Here is a 15,406-nt window from a genome sequence, read left to right as displayed (position 1 = left end):
ATCTGTCATTTCATTACACTCCCAAAAAACAGGCTCCCAGTTACCTTTTTCTTTCTCATCAAACCTCCTACATTTGCCATCTACCTGAAGAAAAATTCTTTGGAGTCAGCTTGTGGTATACAAATACCTATGCAAACACTTCCAAGCAAAGATCCTTAATATTCTAGACTCTGTTGCATAACTCTGTTGTGAGCTATACATATGCCCTCCCATTGTTCCCTTGTAAATTCCTTTTCTAGTTTCTCTTCCCAATCTTTTCTAGCCTTCTATGATTGATTCTTTTAGTTATCATGAAATATTTTATATGCTCTACTAATTATCCCCTTTTTAACAGCAACTTCTTTTTCTAGATTCAACTAAAAACTCTTCCAGAGTAGGTCTTTCACCTATCCCTTTCTCTTTGCCTATACTCTAATATCAATCCATGATAGAGAAGGCAGTTTGTGTTATACTGTGTTGTACAATTATAGGTAAGTTAGACAAATATAGAAAAGAATGAGGTCTTTAATGTCAGTATACCAAATGCCCACAACAGAACTCAGGAACTCAGAGGTTTTGTGCATGAGTCGGCATTCAGCAGTGCAATGTCCAGTCTACAATCTCTGCAATCTAACTGGCAGGTGGAAGGAGCTATGCATACAGTGAAAAATGTCATAAAGAATGGAAGTCTGAGAGACAAACGACTGAACTCCACACTTTTAATATGAAAAAAAATAAAAAATATATAAAACAAACAATACACGTGAAGCGCTTTTCGTCCGGCTTAGTAGCCAGACTTCATCAGGTCATACATTTCATACTCCTTGTAAAGTTACAATTGAGCATTCTTTTGGCACACTAGAAACCCCTAAGCAGTCAATCTCATTATGGCCTCCTCTTTTCAAGACTCCCTAAAAGATATTATCTGCATCTCTTATTTCTCCCTTTGAAATTGTGAAAATTAGTCCCAACTGGCCATAGAAATTTCTGACTTTTAATCCTAACAGTTGTAGCATTCACACTATATACGGCTCTTACCCTTCCTGTCACAAATTTTCTTGCTTTCACGTTAGCCTTCCTTTACTTGATTACTGTCATTCAGAAAATAACATTTCGTGTTTTCTAACAAAATATCTAACTACTCAATTTATCATGTGACACCAAATAGATGTTAATTCCCTTCTACTATCTACACGCCCCCTTTTGATTGCATCTCTGTTCTTGCAAATCATTTTACTTTACCCACCTGTCCTTCTTTAGCCACTTCTGCCCACCCCTTCAGCACATCTTACCTCTCAGGTGAGACATGGTGGCAATTAATGGGGTAAAAACTGATTTACATTTACAGTTCATCTCCAACCCATGTAATTGGCCCTAAAACATGACATTTGTTTTAATAGCTTATTATTAGCTTAAAATTTAATCATCATCATCATCTTTCAGCTTTTCCCGTTAGGGGTCGCCACAGTGGATCATCTGTTTCCATTTCTTCCTATCCTCTGCATCTTGCTCTGTCACACCAACCACCTGCATGTCCTCGCTCACCACGTCCATAAACCTTATCTTAGGCCTTCCTCTTTTCCTCTTACCTGGCAGCTCCATCCTTAGCATCTTTTTCCCAATATACCCATCATCCCTCCTCAGCACATGTCCAAACCAACGCAATCTCGTCTCTCTTGCTTTGTCTCCAAACTGTCCAACATGAGCTGACCCTCTAATATACTGATTCCTAATCTTATCCATCCTAGTCACACCGAGTGCAAATCTTAACATCTTTAACTCTGCCACATCCAGCTCTGACTCCTGCCTTTTTGTCAATGCCACTGTCTCCAACCCATATAACATAGTTGGTCTCACTACTGTCTTGTAGACCTTCCCTTTCACTCTTACTGGTACCCATCTGTCACACTCCTGACACTCTTCTCCACCCATTCCACCCTGCCTGTACTCTCTTCTTCACCTCTCTTCCACATTCACCATTACTCTGAACTGTTGATCTCAAGTACTTAAACTTGTCCACCTTTACCAACTCTACTCCCTGCATCCTCACCATTGCTCTACCCTCCCTCTCATTTACACACATATATTCTGTCTTAGCCCTGCTGACCTTCATTCCTCTGCTCTCTAGAGCATATCTCCACCTCTCCAGAGTCTCCTCAACCTGATTCCTACTCTCACTACAGATCACAATGTTAAAATTTAATATGAAACAAATTAGCCAAGTATTTTTCTTCATATTCATTGCAAGATTGTGTTTCAAAAGATCATCAAATAGAGTTACAGATCAATTTAGCTAGTTCACTCATGGAATCTCCCAAGGTCTCACCACCAATCCCCAGAATGCTGTCACTAGTAAAGGCATCTCTTAGTCTTTTTGACTGCAACTGTATTTGCTTGTGTTTCTTTTCATTCTTTTTTTAATAGTGGAAGCAAATTCAGTGGCCATTTCACCACTGACTGCTTGTTAGTTTCAGGTCTTGCTCCTTGATCAACTTGTCCCTGCTCCCAGGTGCTGCTTGTTTCTGTTGCTTGGGTATAGGACTCCATTACTGCCATCTCCCCATCTAGGTACAAACATGTGTTCATTCCCATTGAAAATCAAATTCTTAAAGTGGCACGACTCAACTAATTAAATCTAAGCGCAGTCTTCTGCAGCTGCTTATGTGCAGAGTAAAGCTCCGACTTTTCTGCCTCTTACCATCAGAACAGTCCTGGTCTAAGAAAATCCTCTTTTTATTGATGCACAGCGTCTTACTCAGCTTGGATAAAATCTGGGCCTTCAAAAAATAAAACTCTGTATCTTGACCGCAATTGAGCTGGGAAATTGTTGAAGTAACCTTGGTGAAATGGCAACCCTGTGGTCTGTATCCAACAGACTGTTTTTCTTGGGCAGTCCTGTGCATGTCCGTAGTTGTTCAGTCATATATTGGAGACATTCTCCTCCCCCTTGACCCCTTCTAGCATACTGGAAAAGCTCAACTTCTCTCACCTCTCCCTGATGTCCAATTCAGGCAGTTTCCTGTGCACAGACTCTTGCTCAGGTGCCAAAGCAGTTAGTCTAGCAATATTTTCTTTCTGATTATTTCAGGAACTAGATATCATCAGAATAAACAATAAGGGTTGTCTCCACTACCGCAATCCTTTTATCATTACTTTTGACGTATACCATTAGAGTTTTACTCTTCTTCAGAATTTCCAAATACATTTTATCGATTTTATCTTGTAGTTCAGCCATCGCATTTTCTTCTGCAGGAGAGCTCAAGTTTGTTGAGCCCTTTCTGGTTATGGAGTAACGTCTTGGCAACAACTGAGGGAGTTTTTGTTTCTCATGTTTCATTCTACTTGCCATCCTTTTCATTCTTTTTATTTGACATTCAGACTAGAGCCAGTCTTGTTTCTTCCCTGTTTATAGATTTCCATTCACTTTGAGAGTTTAACTGACTTTTTATGGCCTGGGAGGAGAGAACAACAACGCCACCATTCGGCTTCATAGGTTCATAGGTGTGTACTAGGCTAACAACTACAAAGGCCTTTTAAGCCTAGCCATGCATCCCAAATCTCTGACAAGTTCTGATACCCTTGATAAGTATAAGCATGGGCCTGGGAGATGCACCATTTACAGGTTACCTGTTTACATTAAAGACATTTGCCAAAGCAGGGCTGAATTTCCAGTTTCTCATCCAGTTTTCCAAGTTGCACTTGAACTGGGTTCGGGAGGAACTCTGCTTCACACAGACGGGGAGCCTGTTCTATAGACGGGGTAATCTCTGGGATACATACCTATCTCTCCAGCAGGTGAAATACCGCAAGTCTTTACTGAAAAGTTAATTGGCATGAACACAAAATATTTTATTATATAAAAAGGTCATGGCATGCTTACTGTAGAACCATAGTTAGTTTAAAGTGATCAATGTAACATAATGTGTGCTACCTCATAGAAAGTACAATTCAAAATGATCACCATAAGATAATGCATGCCACATCAAAGAAAATGTATAAAACAATATTTTATATATTTATAAAAAAGGCAAATGTAGTATAGGGGTTATGCTTAGCTGTAGGGTGTTGCATGTTATGTGGTATGCATTCCTATGGGAACGCAGTCTGAATATGCATATCATGAAGGCTAGTCACATGCCCACTCTACTTGTGTTATTTACAGAGCTTTCTGATAAACATTAAGAATGTTTTTTTTTCTTTTCTTTGTCCCTGTTGCCTACTATTCATCATTCCCACTCCAAGTCATTCAGCCGTTTGTGCCCCTTCACCAGGGCAAGGTTTGACTATGTCTGTAAGTGATCACATTTGCAATCACATAATGTCAGCTTGTCATAATTTTTTAAGGTGATAACAAATTATGAAACAGAGCAGTCTGAGAATTTACAAGCTGTCATTAAGCAATCACAATCAGTTAATGACAGTTGCCCCCTCCTACCCTTCCTGTGGCTCTGGATAGTAATTTAGTCATGAATAAAAAAAAAGTTCAGATACTAAATGGCTAAATAAGATAACATAAAGTCAAGGTATGAAAGACTATTGGGCAGGGCAGACTGAATTCCGAACTGATGTATTTGCATTTTATTCAGTGACTGTGGATTTGGGTTATCACATTAGTAATTTTTCATCTTTGGGAGGATCTGGAAGGGAGGCAGAACTTTTATGTGGCAGTAGTATGAAGCATGATTCATTTAAACAAGAGCTGTAATATACAGAGTAATACATGTACGGCACTTGTAATGGACTGTTTTTTCTGATGGTTTTCTTAATTTTGTACTATGTTGAGAACTTTTCTTCCTCTGTTCTTTTTCTTATACAGATTCAGTAATTTATTCACTTTGGCTACCAAATGAGGGAGCTATAGCTGCTTTGGCCACTAGGAACTTAATTCTTTTAGTGCCGAGAGAAGGTACAGGTCCCTAGATCCTTACCATAATACAACTTCATGATACAGACAGATATATGTCACTCTTCTTCAGTTACAGCAGTTTTTATTCAGAAAGGTTGTCAAGTAAACATAAACCTCCTGTGATACAGAAAATGTTAATGTTTTTCTAGTTTTTTTTCTGGGTATCTCACAATCTCTACTCATTTTGCTCTTTTGTTTCCCCATCCCATAACTATTTGGTCAAAAGTGGAGAGAAAAATAGTTGAGAAGTTTCCAGCTAGGGGAAGCAATTTTTGGCCTTTACCTCCTCCATCTGATAGCTTGACATGTACGCCACTGAAATGAGTCCTGCGGTCCTGGCTCAGTTTCAGGTGCATGGATTTGGCTGAAACAAGCTCATGTCTTGGCCTTGATGCTTCATGCTTTTGCACCCAGCCTTTATTAAGTGTCAGTGAGAAAGTGAACCAACCTCCCTTCCCCACCCACCAAGATGGATGGGGTCTATATTACAAGATCAAAGCTTTACTTAATCGAATAAGTAAAGCTCGAACTTGTAATATCGAAAATGTAAATTGTCGAATGGCCGATTTAACCCAGAGAAACACTTCCCTTGGCTGTTATGTGGAGTATGCCCATTTCTCCAATTTGGAGCAATCTCGGAGTTGGTATATTTAGTTGGGGGGTGTGTAAAGTTTTTTTTTGATTCGCCCAAGGGAAGTGTTTCCCTTGGTTGAATCAGCCATTCGACAAGTTTAGCTGTCGATATTACAAGATCGAGCTTTAGCTATTTGATTAACTAAAGCTTCAATGTTGTAATATAGATGCGATGGATGAGCTGTGTTGACTGCTTTACTCCTTCTTTCCCTGGTCAACCTCTAAAGCTCCTGGATTGCTAGTCAGTTCTAAGTCATGTGGCTTTATCCTTTTATGCCAAGGAGCAGACATTAAATAAGTATTAAAATATTTCTCATCAATATTGCAAAACTTTTTTTAAACACCTTTATTGAATCATCACTTGTGCCATAGGCAAATTTACATTTATAAAAAATCAAACTCTATTAACAAGTTCAAGTTTACAAACATTGCACTTTCCATATATTACTATATATCATATAACTAAAGCAACATTACATAAATTATTGAATTTCTGCCCCTTTTTTAAACAAGAAACATCTTTATTAAACCATCACTTACGACATAGGCAATCATGCTTTTATATAAATGAAAGCAATCCAAACCAACACAATCCTAATTGCAAGCATTCTACATCACAAACCATACAGATACACTACCATTTGCAAACATTATGCATCACTTATAATCTACCCAATCATTTTCAGTTAAACATTATATAGCTCATTTAAGTCCTGCCTTATTTTAAACCTCATTCCTCCCCTGTATGTATTGTTCCCACATTTCCCATTTTTCCTATGTAGTTTGCTTCTACCCTTTCCTAAATATCTCAGTTCCAGTTGTTTTATCTCTTTTACTATATTCACTACTTCTACTATAGTTGGTTTAGATTTTGATTTCCATTTTCTAGTAATTGCTTTTTTGGCAGACACCATACTTAGACACAGAAAGGCTTTACCATGTCTAGGCAATTCCAATTCTGTATCATAGCTCAGAAAAATCATCTCCCTTGTCATACCAACTGGTCCACCCAGCATCTCTGACAGTGCATCACACAGGGAACCCTTAAAGTCTGCCAACTCATCGCACTCCCAGAAAATATGTTCCCAATTACTGCTTTCTTCCTTATCATACCTCCAACATTTGCTGTCTACCCAAGGAAAAATTCTCTGGAGTCTACTTGGGGTATGAAAATATCTATGCGAACATTTCCAAGCAAAAATCCTAAATCTGCTAGATTTTGTTGCATATTTGGGAGACATACATCTATCCTCCCATTGTTTCTTTGTGAATTGCTTATCCAGTCTCTCTTCCCAATCCTTTCTAAACTCCTCTGATTTATTCTTATAGTTATCATGCAATAGTTTATATGCTCTAATAATTAATCCTTTTTAATGGCAGCTTCTGTTCTAGATTCTACTAAAAACTTTATCAGTGCTCGTCTTTCATTTAGGACCCCCCATTTCTTTCTCTTTGCCTATACTCTAATATCAATTTTGATAGGGAATGCAATCTCTAACCTACAGTTCCATTCTGTCATCTTTCCTTCTGTAGTTATTTGCTCCCAATACCTTGGTTCCCTTGCCAGTTTTCTCCAATAAATTTCAGCCCCCTCTTGCCTATTGTCTATATCCCTAATTGTAGTAATCCCTGTAGGCAGAATCTCCTTTCTCCATTCCCATGTTGGCTTAATTCTTAGGATACTTTCTACTACTTTATAAATATAATATTCTGTATGGTTATTGTTATTCTACTGAGAGGTCTACATCCAAAATCTCAGTCTCTCCTTGTTTCTTGAGCTTCCCCATTTTAGCATCATCCCTTTCCACTTTGAATTATAATTTTCTGTTTGTGCTATGTAGCTCTGAAATACCCCATTCAGATTGAGTAATCCCAATCTACCCTGTTCTGCTGGAAGAATCAGCTTATCCTACTTGACTCTTGCTGTCTGTCCCTCCTAGATAAAGTCTTTCAGCTCTTTATTAATTGCTGTCCACAACTTCTCCTCTGGATGATAAAAATATGCCTGACCTGTCTATAAGACTAACAGTACTAAAAACATTTTAACTGCTTGCAACTTACTATCCATACCCGTGTAACAAAAATTCCATTTGCTCAATTTTTGCATTATCATTTTAGTCTCTTCCCACATATCCTTAGATGCCATACCAGAATCATGCTCAATCCATCCTAAATACTTCATTATATCATGTCCCCATAAATATTTATATTGCTGAACCAGTTCATACATGGGTACATAATCTACCGCTGTTGCCTTTGTTTTAGCTTCATTCATTTTGTATCCTGAAAAGATCTGAAACTGTCTCAGAATGTTCCAAAGCACTGTAATGTCTCTTTCTGGTTTTGTCAGGTAAAATAATATCATCTGCAAATAGAGCCAACATTTCTTGACTACCATAACAATTATGTCTTTGAATTTCTGAATCCCTTGTTTTCCTTTGCCAATGGTTCTAACTATAATGGAAATAAAGCGGAAAGAGGACTCCCCTGCTTGGTTCCTCTGCTCAAGCAGACATTATCAGAGAAGACCCCCACTCACTTTAATTTTCACCACAGATCCCTTATAAGTCCTCCTAATCAACCTTATAATTGTTTTCAGGAAATGAAAATGCTTTCATTGCACTGCTCATAGAGTCCCAGCTTACTCTGTCAAATGCTTTCCCTGCATCAAGACCCACCAGCAACAATGGTAATTTCTTACATTCTGCTTCCCTTTGACTTATCAATATTCTGTTAATGTTGTCAAATATTTGCCTCCCCTCCACAAAACCATGTTGATCCATATCTATCAATTTGGTAATTACTTTTGCCATTCTTTCAGCCATTATAGACATAAATACTTTATAGTCATGGTTTAGTATTGGAATAGGCCTGTATGAAGCTGGACCTGATGGAACTTTACCTTCTTTAGGTATTATAGCTACCACCACTTTCTTCCAGGACGGTGGTACTTCTCCTCCTCTTAAAATACTGTCAAACAAAACCTTCCATATTTTTACCATTTTTTCCATCCTATCTTCCAAACTTCCACAGGAATACAATCTATTCATGGGAACTTTCCTGTAGATTGGTTATACATCACAATTTTTATCTAATCTCCTCCGACCCTAAGTGTTAGTAATTAAGCCTCATCTACCTCAAACCTTGGCATATTTAATTCTTCCATAAACATTTATTTCCATTTGTATCTTTTCTTGATTTTCATATTTCTCTGCTTTATACATACTTTCATAGAATTTCTGAAATGTTTCTAATACCTCTACAGGATCTCTTGTTACCTTCCTTGTTATAGGCTCCATAAGCTTGGCGACAGCCCTTTCTACTTTCTGTTTCCTGAGTCGTTGTACTTAATGTTTTGTGATCTAGCTTTATTATCAAAAAACAGTTGCTTAACAACAATCTTTCTAAACTTGTGTATATTATTGAAGCAATCTCTTATTTTCTGCTTAGCATTCTACAGTTGATCCTCTTCTTGTTCTGTGAGATTTCCCCCTATTCTGCAATACTTTAACATTTGTTAGTCCCTCTGAATAATTCTTGTTACTTCTTAACCATAGCTCCCTTTCTTTTATTTCCACCCTATTTTTAAACTTCACCTTAATTTTATCCCACTCCCTAGCTATATTTTCAGAAGTAATTTCTATCCTTTTGAATAGCTTGTGAAGAATCTCCACTATGTATTCCTTAAATTCCTCTTTTTTCAACAGATAGGTGGCAAAGTGCCATTGTCTCATTTTTATTTTTTTTATTTTTATTTGTTTATTTATTTATTTATAGTAAAACAAGTTCTGCTGACCGCAAAGCTGTATTCAACCACGAACCAAGTAAAATGAGCAAAAAATGTTCACAGCACCACAGCAAATCAATAAAAACAAACGGCAAAGAGCAGTATAAAATCCAAACAGATTTTTATTCGAACACCTCTGCATACAGCACACCTTTGGTAGTCCCTCCCACAACTGAGCAGCAACTTAGAAGAACTGCTCTTTCTCCAGAACAGGTAGTACGGCCTAAAACCCTGAGCATTATTAGTGATTCTAATTTTTTGGGTCTTCCTTTTCCTTGCAAATTCCAATGCAAGAAATACATAGATGTGAACATCAAAGAAAAGAAATTCAAGAGAAAGAGTTCCTTTCAGGATTGAGAACCACAAACTCTCGAGAAAATGTGGAATATAACAAACAACTAGTATGGAATTTATCACAAAGACAGTTAACAGAATCTGAATTTTCTTTACTAAAAAAAGGTTTGTCTTTTATTCCTTCTCAAAGGGCTGGTCTAGCTGATACTATTATAGAGCTGAAATTGTATAAAAAATAGCTCTTAAAGAGCAGTTTGGTTTTTCTGTGTCACATGAAAGTGTGTGTAATTATAAAAAGCCAAGTGCTTTCTGTCCTGCATTGTCTTCTACTCTGGAATTTTTTTCAAATGTATGTGAACAACAGATTTATAATCTTTTTGAAACAAACAGTGAGCATAAATGAAATATGTTTTATAACTTAAATAAAAATGAGGGATAAGCACTTGACAATTTTCAGAGATATAGTGACATTGTAATACGACCAGACGATAAAGGCAATTCCTTTGTTGTTAGATAAAGAGTATTATGTTACTACTATGAATACCATGCTTAGAGATGATAACACATATATTAGTATAGAAATTTATTATGTACAAAAGTTAATTGAAAGGTTTACTAAGTCTCTTGTCAACTGCTTTGAGGAAACAGTTACTTCTAAAGAACTGTTTCAGTATCCACACTGAATAGTTTGCCGAAAATACATAAAAATCTTGTAACTCCAGCTTTTAGACCTATAGTAGCTGGAGGTGGATGGCTAACCAAACCAGCGTCCTTATACATAGAGAGACATTTAAGACCTATTTTAGACAAGTATGCCATTGTTTTATGTGATACAGAAAATTTCTCAAGTGATTTCTACTCTTTTCTTGAGAGTTATGTTGAAAGTGGTACAGAGATTATGGTAACGTTAGATATTACGTCTCTGTTTACAGTTATACCTAACCAAATAGGTCTCTCCTATGTAAAAAATTTTCTTAAAGAAGAAGGTTCTCTTACTGATGAAAAAATAGAGTTTATTTGTTATCTTATAGAGCTGGTACTAGAATATATATTTTTTGTTTGACAAGCAGTATTACTTGCAGACCTCTGACGTAGCTATGGGCACTTCCTGTGCCAATAGCTATGCCAATATGGTCATGGCATACTGGGAAAATGCAAACATCTTAAATGCTGAACAGTTTAATGTGCATGTAAAATTTTATTGGCATTTTGTCAATGACATATATTTTTGGAAAGGAGACCTTGAAAGTTTAAATGATTTTCTAAGTGCTATAAATACAAGTACTCCCTTTCTTAAGTTTACGATGAAACATTCTTGCACTCACATAGATTTCCTTGATGTAACCATGTATAAGGGTATAGATGGAAAGCTGCATACTAAGAGATATAGAAAACCATGTTATACACATAGTTATCTTGAACATAATAGTATGCATCCACCACATATTTTTGAAAATGTGGTCAGAGGTCAACTTTTAAGAGTTTCTAGACTTCATGACCAGGAACTAGAATTTGAAACCAATATGTGTTCCACTAGTATGGAATTTATAGAACATGGTTATAAACCTTTTGAAGTTAGTAAAGCATGTGAGAGGGTTAAGTCAGACAGACAAAGTAGTGGACGTCTGTTTTTTTTACGTAAAAAAACATAAGAAAGACTGTCCAAAATAATTGTTATAGTAATGAAGCTTATTGTATGACAGCATAGATATAAAAAATATTATCACAAAAAATTGGCATTTTTTTATCTTCTGATCCTACTCTACGTGAGTTTGTCAGTGCAGTTCCAAATTTTGTTTATAAAAATAAAAAATCATTGAAAAGACAGCTCTGTTTTCCTAGTACAAGAAAGCTAAGGCAACCTAGTATTAGAACAATGAGTTTTTGGTACCTCTATCTGTGGCAAATGCACTTTTTGTAAATATATTGATGTATCTAATACATTTATTCAACCAGACAATGATAATCATTATGTTTTCAAAGTTAAAGCTAATTGTGGCACTAAAAACTTTGTTTATCTAGCACAGTGTACTGTAACTTGTTCAAAATTTTATATAGGAAAAACTAATAGATGACTCAAGGAACGAATTAGAGACCATTATTACTGGGCTAATAAGGGCCGTAGTTATAGTGCCCTAGCCAAACACATTCTAGAGAAAGGCACCGACTGTTGGTTCATGTTTATGGCAGTAGAAGTCATTTATGAAAGTTCTAGGTTGGGTGATATAGCTAACGTCACAGAAGGGAAAGAATTAAGGTGGATTCTCAAAGTATCAGCACATAGAGGTCCAGGCTTGAATGAATCAGTACCTCTTAAGCCAGTTCTGAAAGAAAGAAAGCTTTTTAAATAGGTATCTTGCTATGTGTGCCTTTATGGCAATAGCCCTCTATGGTTCCTGCCTTAAAAGAAAGTTGTGCCTTTAAAATTCTTATGGATATTGTTTTTGCATATTTTTTATTGGTAGATAGTTAATTGATTGCATTTTAAATATTTGAGATGTTGCTGGGTTTTTGTATGTTCTGAAGAAGCGATTTTATTGTGAAAGTGCTCACCTTTGCTCGAATAAAAATCTGTTTGGATTTTATACTGCTCTTTGCCATTTGTTTTTATTGGTTTGCTGTGGTGCAGTGTTCTACATTTGTGTTAATTTTATTTATTTATTTAACATTTGTTTACTGGGAAAATCCGACTTGGAATGAAGCCAATCTTCAGTGGAAGCCTGGGGAGTAAGACTCCAGATGCATGTCTTTATGACTTTTTCAAAATTTCATTACCCTGTATTTTTATTTTAGTTATTATTGGCACATGATCTGAAATAGTTATTGGGTGCATATCAAGACCTTCAATTAAATGCACATGTTCCTGTGAAATATAAATTCTGTCTAGCCTAGCCCAGTTTTTATATCTTGGGGAATAATATGTAAATTCACTACGAACTCCTATTACAGAATTCACATCTTCCATGCCAAATATTTTCATAAATTTCTTCAAAAATTTACCCTTCTTTGTTATACTTTCCCTTCTGGGCCCCCCAGACACATTTTCACTGCTGCAAATCAAATTCCAGTCCCCACCTATAAGTAATATTTCTTGCTGAAAACTGATTAACTGTCCCAGAATTTTCTTAAGCTCCATTATAGCAGTTTTAAGTATAATATAAATACATGCCAGTGTAATCCTCCTCCCATGCCAGTAGCCCCTTAGCACTACAAATCTTCCATTTGCACTATTGGAGCTCCTCTTGCAATTTATATAAGTACTCCTCTTTTACTTTGTCCCATATATTCCACTGAATAACCATCCTGGACACCTTTCTTTATCAGATTCACATGTTCAGTTCTTTCCAAGTGTGTCTCCTGTAACATAAATATTTGCACTCTACATTTCTAATATAGTTCACTATTCTTTCTTTTTTGTATTTATCTGTGAGGCCATTGAAATTTAAAGACATTACAGAAAGCATCATTGTATTAAAAAATATTATTCCCAACTTTCATGTATAACACCTTTTTTTTAAATGTCTAGTTCCAGCTTTTGTGTTATATGCATACATTGTTTAGTAGGTTGAACTTTTATGTAGTTGCTTCTTGTCATATCCATTTGAGCCTATGTCACATCTTACAAATGTTTTTGTTTTATTGAAAGCCCTCAAACAAAAAAACTACCCCCAATACCCCCTTAAAACTTATTATTTTAATACTAACACACAAAACTGTATACATCTTCAAGTACTGAAGTTTTGCCCTCCTAATAGGAACAACTGTCCCAAACTGACAGCTACACTCATAGACTTGCTTTAGCCTAAAATAAAGGTTATCCATGCTAAGACGTATGGTACAGCATGTGTTTCTACTAAGTACTAACTGGTTTTATCTTACCTTTATAGCTCTCCCAGCTGAGAGAACCACTGAATGGTTCAGAGAACACTGTCTCCTAACCAGTTTCTCTTTTCTTAAATTTTCTTTTTCCCCCAGCCATTCACTCTCCACCAGACTGTAACCAATTTTTCTTTATTAGATTGTCTCCCTGGAGACATGAGAACCAGACAGTCAACTTCTTTTTATCAGATTGTTTCCATGCAGACATGAGGGACAGATACAGAATTGCTACTAAGCATACATTTATTTGCTAGAAAAAAAGCCTCATAATATTCAATATTCTTTTTCATTTACTTACTTTCTCTTAAAATGTGTTACTAAATCAATCTAAGTTTTTTAATCTAGTCATTCCCCCATGCAATAATGAGAAAAAGCACATTGTTTTTCTTTTGCCATGCACTTTTAACCAGTTTTTCTTTTACATTGCAGTGCCTACATTTTTTAAAACTGAACAAGAAGAAAGAGAGAAAGGGGAAAAAAGAACAGCAGCACCTATTTACAATCCCTATTACACTTAAAAATAACTGAGAAAATTTTACTTTATAGCATGCAAAGAAAACCAAAATACCACAAAATATAGTACTATTAAGAAAAAGATTTATTTTACTAACAGTTAACTTTCTCCCCTCTCTTCCCCTCTCCAAAGCATTTTTATGAACATTAATGACAGGAAGTATGGCATATACTTTAGTGTCCGCCACAAGTCCAACAAATTCTGAAAAGTCCAATATTTCCAGATTTTCTTGTTCTGTCATATTTCACAAATATAATTACTGCACTGTAATCCCATATTAAGTTACTGGTTTTATTACTGTTCATCTCCATCTCCCAAATCCTTTCTGCTTCATTTCCATCATACTCTCGATTCTTCTAGTCAACTCTCATTGTCCCTTCCTTCTTTAAGGGAGGGTGGCCTAATGGTTAAGGTGTTTGCCTTACAAACACAAGGTGCATGGCTTGAGTCTCACAAGTCATACTTGGCTAGACTTAAAATGGCTTGCAAGGGCAGTTAGCTTAGTACGAACCTATGAACATTTTTGTTGAAACAGTGAAAAAAGTTTCACAGGTACAGTATCTCTGTGGTCTTTATTACCAGAAGAACAAGAAGCAGAATCTCCTACTCAGCTCACCTGTTGTTGGACAGACTTTTGTATTTCCTCCTTACCATGTACTTCATCACAAAATGATTTTGTCCCTCTAGGGATGAATACCTTGAAGACAGCTGGGTACAGTAGTTTGAATCTTGCACCTGCATTCCAACATTCCCTGAATAGCGGAATGAATGTACTCCTCTTCTGCCTGGTGTACAATGAGTAATCATTCTCCACAAACACTCTGCTATTTCCCACTTTTAATATTCTGTCCTTCTGCCACAGTTTTGTCAGAATTAACTCCTTCTGCTGGTAGGATTGTCCTTTCAACTAACAACTCCTGCCATTGAATACCAGTTCAGTTGCTTATTTGTTCTTTCATAAAATTAATGCAGTCTGTTCCTTCCAACTTCTCTGGTATAGCTGAAAATCTCAAGTGTTCCCTCTGTGCTCTGTCCTCTAATTCTTTAATTTTTTAAGCATCTCTTACTGAGCAGTGTCATATTCAGACAGCTTTTTTTTCATTCAGCCTCTGATTTTTCCAGCTTTATCACCTCATCTGAGTATCTGTTTAAAGCTTCTTCTATTTTTTCCAGCCTGTTATTTGTGTTGATATACCCAATCGGTGTTTCATTTATTTTAACCAGGTCTCTGTACAGTTGTCTTACATCTTCCTGTAGGTTACTGGAAGTCATGTCTTCAGATTGCATTGCTTTTTGCTGAACAGCTGCAGAACTTTCCACAGTCAGTGTTTTTTTTTCCTCACTTTTTAGCTGATTTTTTCCATGTACTCTCTATTTCTTTTTTTCCAGGCATCCAGGTGGTACACTTACTAGC

General features: G+C 36.4%; 1 protein-coding gene across 2 annotated transcripts in view; it reads right to left on the bottom strand.

Annotated features, from left to right (window-relative positions):
- SERPINF1 (serpin family F member 1) overlaps positions 1-15,406 on the bottom strand; it is a 210,083-nt gene that overhangs the window by 134,208 nt on the left and 60,469 nt on the right. The window lies entirely within an intron of this gene.

Source organism: Protopterus annectens, chromosome 13.part0 (assembly GCF_019279795.1).
Source record: "Protopterus annectens isolate FY-2018-M chromosome 13.part0, PAN1.0, whole genome shotgun sequence".
Taxonomy (NCBI): Eukaryota; Metazoa; Chordata; order Ceratodontiformes; family Protopteridae; genus Protopterus; species Protopterus annectens.
Note: the sequence above shows the minus strand (reverse complement) of the source record. Positions and strands in the feature narration are given on the sequence as shown.